At 35.1% G+C, this 18482-nt stretch overlaps 1 protein-coding gene across 3 annotated transcripts in view; it reads right to left on the bottom strand.

The window, feature by feature from the left end:
• The window catches only part of Scgdelta (sarcoglycan delta), a 436735-nt gene that overhangs the window by 135274 nt on the left and 282979 nt on the right, over nt 1–18482 (bottom strand). The window lies entirely within an intron of this gene.

Below are 18482 nucleotides of genomic sequence, written 5' to 3'. Positions count from 1 at the left end.
GACGCACACGTTTAAATGTAGCCGACCTGCAACGTGATTGGCTGCCGGAAATTAGAGCGACGGGACTATAGAGTCATTTCTCCATTTCGTAAGCATGTCTGTATGAGACTGTGCGAAATTATCTTCCAATCCACACGAAATCCAACAATCTGATAAGAACGAAAATTAGCTGTAAATGTCTAATATGTCAAGAAATCGGAACATTTTGACACATGAGCAAATTACTTCGGGACGCGGGACACAATAGTCGAAATCGGGACTATCCCGGAAAAAACGGGACGGTTGACAAGCCTAGAAATCATGGGCCATTTTCAAATTCCTTCGTGGTATGTACTGATCAGCTACAATCAATATAGAGTTTGTCCACTCAGATCAGCTGATCGCTGATGCTGCGATGTTTTAACTTCAACAAGTTACTTTCTCGTACTCTCCTTTCGTGAATATCGTATCGCTTTATCGTTGCTCAACATAAACGTAGCCTAGGGCGGGAAAGGAAAAAAAAAAAGGTTTGTAATCTTGTACACCCCTATAGCAGGAAAGAAGATAGGGGACCAAAATAAAACAGCAGTTGGTGTGGGGGAGGGAGCGGAGTGCTCTATAAAACCGAACAGCTTTTTGTTCGCCGCACACCGTGTGAGAGCCTGGCGCGCCGTTCTCTCACATTTGTTTTATTTACGATGTCCCCAAACTGAGTAACACAGAGACTCACATTAAAAGCTTCTGAACCTCTTTACTGTTATTTCCTGTGCTGCGCTATGCACGCTCTTGGGTCTGCCTTGCATTCAAAAGCCATGAGATCGAGGCCCCTTCGCGGTTGACTACTACATAATGCTGGACTCTTCTTCTTCTATTTGCTTTTAAATTCTGAAACAGTTTTCTTCTTTGAAGGGAAGGCACATCTTAAAAGTTCCACTCCTAAGTGAAGTTCCTAACACGTCCACCAATGCAAAAGACATACATTTTTAATCTCGGCTACTATCTTTACAGTGCATCTTTAGTTCAACTGTCATTCTCAGCTGAATACTAAGAGTCAAATGTCTGTAAATACAGTTGAAATTTGTGATTTTTGTAACATTTCTTCTTCCTTTAACAGGAGACACTTTTGTTCGCAATCATCTGGTCTGGAATATTCCCTTTTAGTAGAAACGCTCCGAAAGTAGGTATTTACATTTACAAATATCTGCGCCTCTTGTACAGGACAAAGGACCAAAATATTATTTATTAAACTTGGCATAGAAAATAATAAACGAACAGCCATATCAAGATTGGAAACAAAACAGCTCAGAACTCTAAAAAAAATTAATTGTGGCAAATCGAACACTATAGGCAAGGATTTTAGAGCTTCCATGCTGATAATACTCTTCCAATTTCTTCGAAATCCCATAGAATCAGATACAGAGTGTTCGAAATTATTTTATCTGTCCTCTATCGTGTTCCAGGATCCATTTTTGTCTGTCCTAAATAACTAATTCATATTCGTCTCATCTTTTAGTTTAAGAACTCTTTTTGTGTTCATAATACAACAAAGTGACTCAAGTCGAGTTTCTAAATTTACAGATCATTGTGTTTTAATTCTCTCAGTATGTAACTTTACTTATTTCTTTATCTATCTGCCTGCCTGCCTGCCTGCCTGCCTGCCTGCCTGCCTACCTACCTACCTACCTACCTACCTACCTACCTACCTACCTACCTACCTATCTATCTATCTATCTATCTATCTATATATCTATCTATCTATCTATCTATCTATCTATCTATCTATCTATCTATCTATCTATCTATCTATCTATCTATCTATCTATCTATCTATCTATCTATCTATCTATCTATCTATCTATCTATCTATCTATCTATCTATCTATCTATCTATCTATCTATCTATATATATATATATTTATTTATTTATTTATTCTGGTAGAGTTAAGGCCATGAGGCCTTCTCGTACACACTACCAGAAGTGAAATATACATTTAAACAATAAAACGTAGTAATTTTAATAGTAATACTTAAATATAAAATCATTATCATGCACATTAAGGAACTTAGGGCCATAATCATAGATTTTCTTAGCGCGGGCTTCCGGTGGATAATCAGCGAACTAACGTTTTTCGTATTCATAAACCAGTGTTAGCGATATGATATGATATGAATCCTGCACAAGTAATCAGTCGATAGCCGGGGCTAGTTTAGCACGCTCGTAGCGCGGGCTAGCGAAATGTCTATGCATAGCACCCTTACATACTGTATAATGAAATATTGACTAAACATGGTACATAATTAAGTAATTACAAATTATATTCTAATTTCACTTAGTAATAGCCTAAATGACAATTTGCACAAACACACAGAATAACCTATAAAAGTCAGCTAACACTCACAAATCAATTCCATGTAAAAGTATGTAGACCTAATTCTTAATTCTGAATTTAAATTGATTAACTGTCCGGTAATCCCTGACATGACGAGGTAAGGAGTTCCATAGGCGACAAACTGACATGGTGAAAGAGGATGAATAGAAAGAGGTACGGTGACGAGGAATGGCTAGTAAGGCCTGATGTTGATTCCGTAATTTTGTAAGGTATTCAAAGCGAGTTCTGAGATATTTTGGAGTAGAAGTGAGTAACATTCTAAATAGGACAGGTAAAGAATGTGCTATTCTTCGCTCCTTTAGGCGGACCCATGAAAGAATTTCAAAATATGGCGTTATATAGTAAAATCTACGAATATTGCAGATAAAGCGAACACACACATTAAATCGGTGAAACAAGACAATTTATTATATTCTCTCCTACATTTATTTTCACTTTTCGCACATGTAAAATTAAGAAATGAAATAACTGTTTATTTTAAACATCCTATAACCTTGTTACTACTTATAATTGAGGAAATTCCGGCTATATAATAATAGAACCTTCCCTTCTATTAAACATACTACACTGACAGGTACAAAAACGCAACACTTCAATTTATTTGAAAAAAATAAGGTTTATTTTATTTTTATGAATATCATCTTACTGTATTATGGTGCAGTATTAAGTTAGTCATTTAAAATTCTGTTTACGAATAAAAGTTTATTTTCATAACAATGTAATTGAATTTGTGCAAGGAGGACATAAGTAACACAACATTTTTACACTGTTTTGTTTCGAAAACTCATTCATTATCCACTCCAACACTTGTTTTTTGTTTACTGCACTTCACTGACACTTTCTTCTAACCTTCAGAAGTGTGTATTACCAGCACTCGCATTAATTACGTCACTCAACCTCTCAGCGACACTCCTGATCAAAGTTCCTCCTGAGGAATCAGTTTCCCCCTCTTCTTGGAGAGCTCTCATAGGTCACCCTAAAACTGCTTGATAGTATTCAAATCCGGACTTCGAGCAGGCCATTCCAGAAGTGAATCCCCACCTCTTTCTGGAACTGTTGCACACATTAGATCACATACGGGCGTGAGATGTCGTGCATCAGCAGAAATTCTGTTTATGAATAAAAGTTTATTTTCATAACAATGTAATTGAATTTGAGCATGTTTCCTTTTCCTTGTTTATGTTTTATAAATTAGTTAGTCAGTCTTGAACATTGTAATTGGGCTTTGCCTGTTATGTTCAATAAAAATAAATAAATAAATAAATAAATAAATAAATAAATAAATAAATAAATAAATAAATAAATAAATAAAACCATCAACAATAAACGGAGCAAACGGCGCATTCTCATAAAGAATCTCATGCACATACCGATGTCCTGTAAGGCTGCCATTCTCAATTAAGACCAGCTCTGTCCTTGTTGTTAAGCTTATTCCAGTTCACGCCATAACAGAACTACCTGAAAAGCGACCTTGGAGGAAAAAGTTCATGGAAATATCTTTCGTCAGGCCTTCTACACATTCTCCCTGCGGGGGTAAGCGGCCGACTTGCGAACCGATTATTGACGAAATAGGAAATCTTAAAAATGTTTAACAATATGACGGTATTATAACATCCTCCATACTTTCCTGACTGTTGATTTTTTACGTCATGTGAAGACTGAGTTTTTGAGGTCTACGTTGCCTTCAGCACAGATAATTATGACATACCTACAATGTAAGCTCTTCTATGGATTCCACAAATCGTGTCCACACCTGTGGAGTAACGGTTAGCGCGTCTGGCCGCGAAACCAGATACCCCGGGTTCGATTCCCGGTCAGAGCAAGTTACCTGGTTGAGGTTTTTACTGGGGTTTTCCCTCAAGCCAATGTGAGCAAATGCTGGGTAACTTTCGGTGCTGGACCCCGGACTCATGTCACCGGCATTATCATCTTCAGCTCATTCAGACGGTAAATAACCTAAGATGTTGATAAAGCGTCGTAAAATAACCTACTACATACTCGTACATAAATCCACAAACCGTTCGTCTGGGGTCCTTTTCGATAACAATAACATTGTATAGTATTAGCAAGATAGCAGGCTTCCATTTGAGACAATACATTAACCCATGACTGTGCTTCCATCTAACATTAAAACTGAGCTTCTTAATCAGTGCGTGTACAGCAGCCATTCGTTTGACAAATAATTGACACTAATTGTTACGATAATATGGCTGTCCTTGGCTAATGACAAAACGGCAATTTGTATTATTTCTAGAAACAGAAAGTTCAGCAAACAATGAAAATAAACAACTGTTAAACACGTCAATTCTGCATTTATTTATTCCGTTTTGTATTAATGGCCATATCACGAATATCAGATTCGAAAATGAACGTATTTTATTTTATAAACGCATAAACATTGTAAACCTTATCGAGCATTCGTTTCAAGTGACAGAAGTGCTGCATATGCCACTTTTGAACCGACTCCGATCTATCCGTTCCCTCCTCAGCACATTAGTTTTTATTGCCCCTCGCCTCTTAGAGCGCCCGCACAACTCATGCTTTACAAAACACAAGAAATAATAATAACAATACATCTCCATCAACATGTCTGCTACGTTCCTTTCAACACATCGCCGAAGTGAATGGCAAATAGAACTTAAGTTACGGGGTTCGACTTTTGTCACTGTGCAGATCTATATCATGTTTGATAATCTGATACCAATTGATTCGAACTTGTGGGTTATAACCCTGTCGAGAGTGAAAATAATTATAAGTAACAACCAGACAAAATTAGAATCAAATGTTAAAATTAAAAATATAATTTTAGATACATTATATCCTTCGCAGGTGATCAGGTCTTCGTATCTGGCTCAGAAGACGGTTACAGAAGGCTCTGCTTAAATTAAAGAATATAATCAAAAAGTACAGCGTGGATACATCCACAGTTAAAACCGAAGTTTTAGATTTTAAAGGATTAAAATAATACTCAAAGAGCTAAAACCATTTTAGAAGAAAAGACCATTGAAGAAATAAATTATTTTAACTATTTTGGCTGTTATATTTCCTATTTAAAAATGATGGCATCTTTAATATTAAAAAATTTAATTACCTATATATAAATAATACAAATCATTTACAAATGACAGAAGTAGCTGAAATGAAGTTTTTAAGAAGTGTTCCAGGATGCAGCCTTTAGACAAAAAACAAAATGGATATATTAGGAATGAATTAAAAATTTTTAAATTAACAGATAAGATAAAGCTATATAGAGACAGATGTAAGTAACATGTTGAAAGAATACCAGAATACCGTATACGAAAAATATCAGCTTATAGACTAAACCAATAGGTGAGAGAAATATACACAAGCCAAGAAAGCGATGGACACAACTCTCTAGCTGAAAAGTAATAGACCGAAACGAGCCTTAACGGTTTAACCCATGAACTATGTATGATGATAATGACGATGATGATGATATTTTAATGAACAAAATATTAAATATAGAAATGCAAAAGTAACAAAAATACTCCATTGTCTACCTAGCACAGTGATGGTTTTTTTCTACCTCAAATATTCAAATGTTTATAACGCTTAAAATTTTTAAGTGACTTTCAAATTACCTTACAAAGTTTCGTTCGTGATCACTTAGTTCGTAACAAGATTCACACCTCCAAAATTGCATTTGTGAAACATCTGTCAGACATATTTAAATATGTAAGCTATTTTACATTGATTTTTTGTTTCGTTTCTAATTTCAGTTAGAGATAGGCTAAAAATTGAGCTACAGTTTGTTGATCTTCTAGGAAAAAGATCTTGCAAAATTTTCATCCACTTTTTCAGTGATATGATTTAAACAGTTTTGAAGAATTTAGTTTTGAGAAAATTGCAGATTGCTGGCTGGTATTTTGTTTGCATGGCAGGGAGTTTTAATGCATAATTTGGTCAATTTTGTAGATATCTTAAAAATTCTTCACAGCTATAAAGATAAAACTGCATGTTAAATTATTATAAGAAAATGAAAAATCAATTTTTGTTATCCTAGGAGGTGTATGTTTGAGAAAATGAGCGATACAGATTGCTAGATAGTATTGTGTTTAATTTACAATTCATTTTAATATATCAATATGCCTGGTAAATTATTAATAAGTATTTAATGAATTTCAATCTTAAGGCATATAAACTTGCAAATGTTTATTTGCTATTTAATAACAATATATGAACGTTTTCGCCGTTTAGGGCATCTTCAGATATAACAAAACATATTATCTGGACCTATGATAACATATTATGCAAATAACAAGGAAAATAGAGAACAATATATATGGTACATGAAATTCATGAGCTTTATGTAGATATAACATGAAACAGGATGAATATTGAGATAATCTTTGAATTTGAACTTCGACTGGACGAATATTTTATTTTATACATATAGCTCATGTTACAATTGAGTTCTCTTAAAACCTCCAACACATCAACACCAGTACACACAAATTTATAGAACTTCTTCATTTACACTTCAATAAACCTGAGAACACGTAATAGGATGTCATCACATCAGAGTAGCCATTTCAAAGTCAATGACCTTTAAGTGAAACAATTACAAAACACACAACATCAACTACGAAAACTATCTTGAACTTACGAGAATTCCCAGCCATGATTACTCTAAATATTTTATTATCTTCATTATAAAATTTAAATTTTAACTTTGACTAATTTAATCACTGTATATCAACTGTAAAGTAGTCATCAACGTAAAACAACATCCATTCAAATGCCAACGGCCTCTCTAAGCGAAATAGTTACAAAACACAAGAACATTAACTACGCATACTATCTTGTAACTTACGACAACTTTCAGCCATGGTTACTTTAAATATTTTATTATCATCATTTTAAATTTTAACATTGACAAATTTTAAACATTGTATATTAATTGTAACATGAGCTATATGTATAAAATAAAACATTCGTCCAGTCGAAGTTCAAATTCAAAGATTATCTCACTATTCATCCTGTTTCATGTTATATCTACATAAAGCTCATGAATTTCATGTACCATATATATTGTTCTCTATTTTCCTTGTTATTTGCATAATATGTTATCATAGGTCCAGATAATATGTTTTGTTATATCTGAAGATGCCCTAAACGGCGAAAACGTTCATATATTGTTATTAAATAGCAAATAAACATTTGCAAGTTTATATGCCTTAAGATTGAAATTCATTAAATACTTATTAATAGTATTGTGTTTGCATGGCCGGACATTTTAATACGTGACTTTGGTTAATTTTATAGATATCTTAAAATTTATTTTACAGGTATAAAAGTAAAAGTACATATTAAATTAATAGTCTATGAGAAAAATGATAAATGCATTTTTTTATCCTCGAAGTTATACCAGTATTTAATCCCTTGAAAAGAAAACAATGTGTAATAAGTGTGACAATTCCTTAAATAAGCTGAAAAAGACGCAACTGTACGCGTAAGAAATATAAATGGTCTTTCCACAGAACTGGCTGACACGTACAGTGGTGATCGATTTATACTTGTCAAAGGATCTGAAACAATATAGTTTGTGGCGGAATAAATAATTTCGTGAACTACGGCTACTATGAACTCTGATGACATAGTTGCGTCACTTCATGCGTTTCTACCATCTAATTCCGTCCAGCTATGATACATTTCTCATAGCGTTGGCACAGTAGTTGGAAATAGGCCTAGTCATTAAAGATATTTTTCTAACTGGATCGAAGGTCTTGTTTTGCAACTGTGGTAATTTTCTGTTCTGAAAATAATGACCACTCTAGAAGCAGCAGGTCTGTTGTACTCGAAAACAAGTAATTGTATCAAGCTGCTAACGCGGAATACACTCGGCAAAAATGGATACGTCCACGATGTTCAGTTGCTGACGAGATAGACTAAATCACTCGGTACAAAAGCAAAGAATTTCACATAAACCAAACATGTTCACACAATCACATACAGGGTGATTCAAGATGATTTACCGCCACTTACGGAGCTTATTTCTGAAGAAATTTTGAGCAAAAAATGTCATATAAACATTGGTCCTATTTTAAATATTTACAGAGTTACGTTTCGTTATTGGAACGCATTGCTGTGAACGCGTGATCTTGGTCAGCGTGCAGTCAGCAGCCAGCGCGAGCGCTACGGAAATCAAAGATAGCCGTATGCAGTTACGTAGAGCGACGAATGCCGTTCACAAGCGTGCGGCCAAGTCTACTGAAGCGGACGGCGACAATTTTTAAAATACGTTGTAAATTCTCGAAAACTGTAAATTAGGATGCAAAATTGAACAGCAAATAATCAAGTCAGTGGAAGTGGTGTGATTTGTAATAATTGTTGTGATAAGTGCATAAGAATAATGTAATTTTCTAATTAAAATTAGAAAAATATGTCTGTACGAAGCAACTAAGGAGTTCACAGTACATTTTTAGCTTCATAATACTTGCCAATTGAAGAAATGATACTTCTAAATGGTTCATTCTCTATTTGTATTATTGTTTTACCTTCAAATTAAATAAGAAACGTAATTTACAAACAACTTTGAATTAGTGTAACTCTGAAAATATTGAGAATAGGAACTATGTTTATTTGACATTTTTTTCTCAAAATGTCTTCAGAAATAAGCTCCGTAAGTGGCGGTAAATTCTCGTAAATCAACCTGTATGTAGACTAATAACTTGTCAGGTAACATTACATAAATGACACTACTTTTAAAAATAATCCATTGCAAACCGCAAGCCGTTGATTTACAAAATCATTGTACTGAACGTGAAAAAAATAATAAATAAAGATGAGTTTGATCCTAAATTTGGAAACTTCTACATATAGACTAATTCATGGAAATGAAAGAAGATAAGACACATAAATGTTGATTAGATTCGATCATTTATCTTGCGTCTAATTTATTTATCTGAAGTGTTAGTATTATGGTTAGAGATATCTTTGAACAGTATTATAATTTATAACCGTAAGCTACTGTGACCAAATCGGATTTTATGCCTAAAGATGGTGATTCAGCAAGATCAAATTCCACTTTGGAGGAAGCTATTGTAGTAGAAAAATAGGAGATGACGAGTAACTTAAATTCTTTTTTCCTGGAGATGTCTTACTGAAGGATGGAATTCTACGTGAGGAAATTATACGAAAGACAACAAAGATCCATTTAATTATTCAAAGGGACTATGTTATTATCTAAACAGCCTTCAGAAATCCATCGTTCTTATCTGGATTTGAACCTGCCGACTTCGGATTAGGTAATAACCATCGAAAACGATTAAAGCCTAAAAAAAAGTTAGACGCGATTGGGTTGTGAAGATATGTCCTAACATCTGACGTTTTGAAACTATCTCTTTGAGGTTCCTTCTTCAGAATCGTATCGCTGAAGTTATAGAAGGATAGTCTACTCAGATGCATTTTTAACACATAAATTTATTTTCTTTCTATGAAGTTGTTACAATTTATAAAACTTCCCATTACTTCCCTAACATAGACCTCAATACTGTAAGATTTCAGTCTTTCACAATGACTCGGTTGTCAACTCTCTACACTGTCCAAAACCTCAAATTATTTTTTTAAACTAACAATGTGAAATATATGCTATAAAGTGACAGAGTGAACAAATTTCAGGTTTCAAGCCACACGACTTTGAAAAGCCGGCCCGGATGGTTCAAGCGGTAGGGGCACGGCATATCTCTATCGCTTGGTCCGAAGGATTGTGGGTTCGAGTCCCGCCTCGGGCATGGGTGTTGTGTTTGTATTAGTGTAAGTAAAACAAAAGGAAACAAATTGAAAACAGAAAACAGAGATAACTTAGGTAAACGGCCTCTGGCCGGTCTAAATTTAAAAACAAATAAAAAAAAAACGAAACAAATAAATATTTACGAAACGCCAGAACATCTTAGAAAATTAATAAATTCTAACATATTGTTGAAAATCTAAAATATTCCTAACAATCTCACTACCATGAATCTATATTAAAAATATTAATAGAGTCAATGATCCTTGAGGTGCTCAAATTTTAGTACACTGGGGCCGATGCTGGATGGACACCGGTCCCATACACTGGCCGAAATTTCAATAATCTCCTTTTCTACGATGTCTCGAGCTAGCGTTCGTATATATAGTTTTATTTCGCTTGCGAAAATTCCTTTGAAAGAGACATGTTTGTTACGTTAAACGTTACCTGCTCTACTACGAGACGGTACTGAGAATACGAAGAATACAGCGTTGAGTACGGTAAACATGTCATTCACCCCGTAGGAAGGGGGTGATTTCCAAGACTCGAACTGAGTCCGTCGAGTGCTACTTGTGATACGTTTGGCTAAAGCTGCCTTAGATCATGCAGCTAAGGCTCGAGACTTTTTACCTTGAATTTACTCGTACATTATATCGTCAGTTTACAAGCAGAACAAATTAAGTCAAAATTATTACTTCTTTTGACAAAACTGAATCCTCAGAATATTATTATTTGCAATAAGTTGTTTCTGTTAAAGAGTATTTCATTTTCCAATTCTAAATTTATACACATACAGCCTTACTAATAAAAACTCTCATACAGACGTTTAACTGTCTTATAGGCTACTTACACAATGAATAGCTCCTCTATATGTCGTGTGTAAATCCTTTACTAATAATCACTACATACGTCGTGTACAAATGTTACACAGCTACGTCATAGTTTCGTCATTACTCCATTACGAAAGGTAATAGAATGACTGAGGTTCTATATTGGATCCGATAGTATGCGCTAGTGTGCCGCACTAAGTATCGACAGTACAACGAGTTCTGATCGATTACTACGCTATATTTTGATCAAAGAGTTGCAGTGGCAATAATATTATTCTAATTATTCTATGCTCTTTGGTTTGTTCTTCTGTGATTACAAGACAACCATTATCATAAAATGACATCGATACGAACAGCTGTTAGAGGAGCTTAAACAAGGGTTATCATGTATATAACTACTGCAAAGCAATTGCCATGTATAGTTACAGGCTGTTTATACATCCATCGCTTATGCATGGTTTATTAGTAACGTTTTCAGTTCCAACTCTGCATAAGTCTCGTATAAAAACTATACACGGTTTATTAGTAAGATCGATACATTATATGTGACTTTTTTCAGAAGTATTATTTTTTACTTAGACCTAATATGTTTTGCTTGTAAACCGACGATATACCAATATTATAAATGACTTTTGGAAGTCTGGAGCGTTACTATCATACTCTGAGAATAGTTCTGTAAGTAAAAAGTACCAAAATTTTTAAGAAATGAAGTCACCGGCAGCAATATACAAAAACTCAATTCAAGACGAAACCCGTTTAAAACCCCTAGTTAAAATTAACAGCCGTAACTTGAAATAAACAGCGGACAATCCTGGGACAGTTATTAGGCATAGATAGTCCAAATAGCAGCACCAATTGAACCTGTGGTCAACAATGAAATCCATTAGGGCAAATAGGCACGTGTGTGCGTGAAATTGGGCTCTAAGCTTTGTCTGTCGTCATAATTGCAAGGGAACCTGTGAAGACGATCCCCAAAGAACAATTTGCGCTTTCCTCTTTGACCTCGTCTAATTGTTAACCTCCGCGCGCATGTGCACCATCCTGAAAGTTGCAGAGGAGATGCTGCAGGTTTTAAAGTTGTATAGGAGAAACAGAAAAACATCGGAACATGTTTGTTGCCAACTTGACAAGTTGGAATTGAGTTACAGCTCCAGAGTGAAGGACTGACGTGCTCTTTGTTCAAACAGACAAGCAACACCCCTCCCTTCCCAACACCCACGTCCCATGCTCTTTCTCTCTCTTCTCGTGTCTTTCTAGTTTCTTTTTCATTCATATCTTAATTTTTTATTTTATTTTCCTTTTCATTGTTTCATTTTCCTCTTATATATATCTTCCTTCACCTTCTTTTCTTGACTTTCTTCCCTCCCATCAACTTTCTATTTTATTTTTACCCTCTACATCTTTCCTTCTTAGTTTTCCCTAATGTTTCTACTCTTCCAAACTTTAACCTGCTTTTCTTACTTTTCCTCTTCCTTTTTATTCCTCTCTTTCCTGTGTTATCTTCTCATCTCGTACATAATTAGTGTCATGTTTAATTTTTTTTTTTCTTTTTTCGTTGTATTTGTGCCTTTTATTTTTTCCCTGTCATATTTTTTTATTCTATGTAATAATTATATACCTTCCTTTTCTGTTGGATATTATTTTTTCTCTTTCTATCTTTTTATATTTTATTTTTTTACTTGCCATTTCATCCCATTTCTTTCTCTGTGTGTCTATTTTTAATTGATTTAATCGTCTCTCTTAGTCCATAACCTGGTTCAGTGTTAGAGAAGGCCATATTGCCTTAACTATGCTATTTTAAGAAATCTATTATTATTATTATTATTATTATTATTATTATTATTATTATTATTATTATTATTATTATTATTATTATTATTATTATTTTAGTTGGTTTTTTAACGAAGCAGTATCAACTACGTGATTATTTAGCGTCGATGAGATTGGTGATTGTGAGATGATATTTGGCGAGATGAGGCCGAGGATTCGCCATAGATTACCTGGCATTCACCTCACTGTTGGGGAAAACCTCGGAAAAAACCCAACCAGGTAATCAGCCCAAGCGGGGATCGAACCCGCGCCCGAGCGCAATTTCAGACCGTCAGGCAAGTGCCTTAACCGATTGAGCCAAGCCGGTGGCTATTATTATTATTATTATTATTATTATTATTATTATTATTATTATTATATTTTACTGGAAGCAAAAAGACAAAGTATATGATTATGGCTCGTGACGAGAATATTGTACGAAATGGAAATATAAAAATTGGAAATTTATCTTTTGAAGAGGTGAAGAAGTTCAAATATCTTGGAGCAACAGTAACAAATATAAATGATACTCGAGAGGAAATTAAACACAGAATAAATATGGGAAATGGCTGTTATTATTGGGTTGAGAAGCTTTTATTATCCAGTCTGCTGTCAAAAAATCTGAAAGTTAGAATTTATAAAATAGTTATATTACCGGTTGTTGTTTATGGTTGTGAAACTTGGACTCTCACTTTGAGAGAGGAACATAGGTTAAGGGTGTTTGAGAATAAGGTTCTTAGGAAAATATTTGGGGCTAAGAGGGATGAAGTTACAGGAGAATGAAGAAAGTTACACACCACAGAACTGCACGCTTTGTATTCTTCACCTTACATAATTAGGAACATTAAATCCAGACGTTTGAGATGGGCAGGGCATGTAGCACGTATGGGCGAATCCAGAAATGCATATAGAGTGTTAGTTGGGAGGCCGGAGGGAAAAAGACCTTTAGGGAGGCCGAGACGTAGATGGGAAGATAATATTAAAATGGATTTGAGGGAGGTGGGATATGATGATAGAGAATGGATTAATCTTGCTCAGGATAGGGATGGCGGGCTTATGTGAGGGCGGCAATGAATCTCCGGGTTTCTTAAAAGTAAGTAAGTAAGTAAGTATTATTATTATTATTATTATTATTATTATTATTATTATTGTTGTTCTTGTTTGAGAATAAGGTTCTTAGAAAAATATTTGGAGCTATGAGGGATGAAGTTACAGGAGAATGGAGAAAGTTACCCAACGCAGAACTGCACGCTTTGTATTCTTCACCTGACATAATTAGGAACATTAAATTCAGACGTTTGAGATGGGCAGGGCATTTAGCACGTATGGGCGAATCCAGAAATGCATATAGAGTGTTAGTTGGAAGAGCGGAGGGAAAAAGACCTTTGGGGAGGCCGAGACGTAGATGGGAGGATAATATTAAAATGGATTTGAGGGAGGTGGAATATGATGATAGAGACTGGATTAATCTTGCACAGGATAGGGACGGATGGCGGGCTTATGTGAGGGCGGCAATGAACCTGCGGGTTCCTTAAAAGCCATTTGTAAGTAAGTAATTATTATTATTCTTTATTATTAGTATCATTATATTCCTTTTCTTTCTTCTTCACTGTTTTCTGTATTTATGTTTATATTTTCTTGGGTTCAATCTTTTCTTTATCCAATATGTTTCATTTTCTTTCCTTTTCCAATTTCATTTAATTTTTCTTTACATAAATTTTTTTTCTTTCATTTTATTTGATCTCTTCCTTTCTTTCTTATTTGTTTTTTCTTTCTTTATCTCTCTATTCTTTGTTTATTTTTTCTGTCCTTTTGCACATTTCCCTCCAAAGTTTGCATTCTTTCATCGCCAATCTGATTCCTTCTCTGTTATTTTGTCTTATCGTTTATCTCCTTGAAGAAAATTCAATGAGAAGAAATAATAAGTAACACGATGTTCATTACACTTTTAACTTTATTTAACTACTTATCTCCATGCACTTATTTTATTTTTCTTATTCGTAACTTATTTCTACTACTTAATTATTTAAAACTAATATAATGTTTACTTACATACCATTTCACGTACTGTTTTCTATAGACCGCTCGGAGTTAAGAAAATACAATTGGATATATAGGCTTCTTCTAAACGGACACACCCCTCTTTGTAATATAAATAATATAAGTTATTTACGTATTTTCTAATGGTTATAAATTAGCAGAAGTAAATCTGTTCCATTTATTCAGTTATTGGAAATATAACAAACTAATATACATATAACTCTATTTATAAGCAGTATAAAGCTTTTAAATTTGAAGTAATACTTGGTTATAGTATGTAGGTTTATATCTGTTATTTTATGTTAGAAAATGGGTAAATATCTTATTACAGTTATAGTACAGAGAAGGAGGATGTCCCCAAGACGACACACTCCGAACACTCTTTAGTCAACTGGTGGCTTATGAACATGTGATCTACAAACCCATACAAGCAGAACTGATCTAGATTCAATGTCCGACGAGAAAGTAAGATTTAATTTATTTCACTGAGATATTAGACATAGACGTAGTTAATATATTTGCTTATAGAACAGTTTATTTCCTTTTTTCCATACTAACTTACGAATGGCTCGGTCTCCTTACCCATCGAGCTGTACTACATATTATTCTTATATTTATTGTGATTTACTTGACTCCGTCTAATTTTTCTATATCTTCCATCCACTCCGGTAATACAACTGTATAATAAATTGTCTGGCTTTTATTAATCAGGTAATCTGCATAAGATTTTCTGATGATATGGCGTTGTTAGCAGAATGGGAAATGATAATAAAGGATATGCTACTAGAGCTAAATGACAGCTGTGAGCAGTATGGGATGAAGATAAATGCAAATAAGACAAAGAGCATGATCATAGGAAGAAAAATACGGAAGATAAATCTGCGAATTCTAAATGAGGCAGTAGAGCAAGTGGACAGCTTCAGATGCTTGGGGTGTACTATAAGCTGTAACATGAGCTGCTGCCAGAAAGTCAAAAGGAGGATAGCAATGGCCAAGGAAGCTTTTAATAGAAAAAAGAGCATTTTCTGCGGACCTTTGGAAAAAGAACTAAGGAAGAGACTAGTGAAGTGCTTTGTATTGGAGTGTGGCATTCTATGGGGCAGAAACATGGATATTACGACGAAGTGAAAAGAAGCGACATGAAGTATTTGAAATGTGGATATGGAGAAGAATGGAACATGTGAAGTGGACAGAGAGAGTAAGAAATGAAGCTGTGTTGGAAAGAGTGGGTGAAGAAAGAATGATACTGAAACTGATCAAGAATAGGAAAAAGAATTGGTTTGGTCACTGGCTGAGAAGAAACTGCGTACTGAAGGATGCACTGGAAGGGATGGTGAACGGGAGAAGAGTTCGGGTGTAGAAGAAGATATCAGATCATAGACGACATTAAGATATATGGATCATATGAGGAAACGAAAAGGAAGGCAGAAAATAGGAAATATTGGAGAAAGCTGGGTTTGCAGTGAAAGACCTGCCATTAGGCAGAACACTAAATGAATGAATGAATCTTTCAGTACTTTGATTTTTATTGTATAATTGTAAATTAATATTAATTGTAATTATAATTGTAATTATATTCTTGAATAATTTCAAGGGAAAAATTGTTCCGGGGCCGGGTATCGATCCCGGGACCTCTGGTTGAACGTACCAGCGCTCTACCACTGAGCTACCCGGGAACTCCACCCGACACCGTCTCAACTTTTCCCTTTATATCCACACAACTCGCGTGGGCTGACGAAACGCCAGAGACCCACAACGAGTGCACACAATCTCTGTGTGACTTGGAATTGTGGTTTTCTGTTAACGTACATAGTAACATATATATTATGCAAATCTAGTCTTTCAGGTGAAGCTCCCTGTAAAGCAGATTTGAATAATTTCAAGAGAAAAATTGTTCCGGGGCCGGGTAGAGCGCTGGTACCTTCAACCAGAGGTCCCGGGATCGATACCCGGCCCCGGAACAATTTTTCCCTTGAAATTATTCAAATCTGCTTTACAGGGAGCTTCACCTGAAAGACTAGATTTGCATAATTATATTCTTAATATTGTAGTTGTAATCCTCTGATAGAGGGGAAGAGAAGGCCTGATGTCCTAATCTCTATGGGCCATATTCATAGACATTCTTAGCGCGGGCTTGCGGTGGATGATCAGGGAACTAACGTTTTTCGTATTCTTAAACCAGTGTTAGCGATATGATATGATATGAATCCTGTACAAGTAATCACTCGTTAGCCGGGGCTAGTTTAGCACGCTCGTAGCGCGGGCTAGCGAAATGTCTATGCATAGCACCCTATCAGTTTAAATAAATATATACTATAATATACTATACTATGCTTTTTACTTCTAGAGAAATTTGTCTGTCCTACATAGAGTAAACACACTTTGTTCCCCACTCAGCCAATTCCATTTTGTTATTTCCCAGTACTGCTACGCAAATACTAGGGCTTCACTGCATAAGCACAGGATCAGGAAAGAAAAGGACGGAAAGAATGAACTGATTAAAGGGGTTTTAAACGGGGATTTCGTTCAACTAATTAACAAAGAAGAAAAACGTTGTCTTCTCTGAGAATCTTTTAAATATAGAGGATCCGTATTTAAGATTTTTTTAGAAAGTATCGGGAATATAGCAGAAGAGGAAATGGTGGTTTCTTTTATTCACTAATGTTGTATCCGATGTGTTTAAAATGCGCTCCCCTTTGTGTAAAAGGAGAGCAGTCAGTCCGCCGGTCTCTGTATGCTTTCCTGTAACTGCTTCCAACAAAATATGCTATTGAATCATGTTCTTCCACGATAGTCGAATGCTTACTTCGCTCGTCTTTAGATCTGAAAGTCAAATATTTAATCCTAGTCAATAGCAACTCTGTTTAGCGACAAAAGTCCTGCGGTGATTATTGTACAACTAAGTAGATTAATTAAAACATCCGAAATGAAAATATGTACTTCGAAGACAACAGTTATGGACTGTGATAAAAAATACAAGGCTAGTGTAAAGCTTGGGATTGAAAAGACAGTACAAGTTCCTATGATGAGTTACTTAAGAACTCTAGTATAATTTGGCAGAAATAACACTGGAAGTACGGTAACTCATAGAAGTCAACTAAATAAATTAAACTTCAGGAAACACAAGACACTGAAGACGCAGTAGAGTTCTTTTTATCGATTATTTAACGACTCTGTATCGACTGTGAGATTTTCTAGCTTCAATGAAGTTGACGATAGCGAAATGGCGTATTGGATGAGTTGAGGCTCGTTGTAGGATTACCCGACGTTTGCCTTATAATTAGGAAAACCCAAATATGGTAATTCAGTCCATATGGAATTCGAACCCATATTCAAGCGCAGCCTTGGAGCACGAGTCCTGCTGCGTAACCTCTAGACCACGTCGGTTTCTACAAAGTACAGAATACAGGGTTGTTTCCGATCTCTGATAACGAATTTGAATGACATCATGTGCGTCAGGAGTCACACGACAGCTGAACTGTGGCGCGAGGTGACAGACCAGTGCATCTCATGGAGTGCACGGAGACTCACAGCAGAAATTCCCAAGAAAATCGAGCCTTTTTGAGAGAGGTACATTACGACCCTTTCCAATGCCAAGTACGGCTAAGTGAAAATAAAAGAAGCCTGCAATAAACGAGTTTTCGTTATTTCCAAGATAGGCATCTTCTTTGTATTAATAAGATT

The sequence above is a fragment of the Periplaneta americana genome, chromosome 15 (assembly GCF_040183065.1).
Source record: "Periplaneta americana isolate PAMFEO1 chromosome 15, P.americana_PAMFEO1_priV1, whole genome shotgun sequence".
In the NCBI taxonomy this organism is placed as follows: domain Eukaryota; kingdom Metazoa; phylum Arthropoda; class Insecta; order Blattodea; family Blattidae; genus Periplaneta; species Periplaneta americana.
This window is presented reverse-complemented; position numbering and strand designations above follow the sequence as displayed.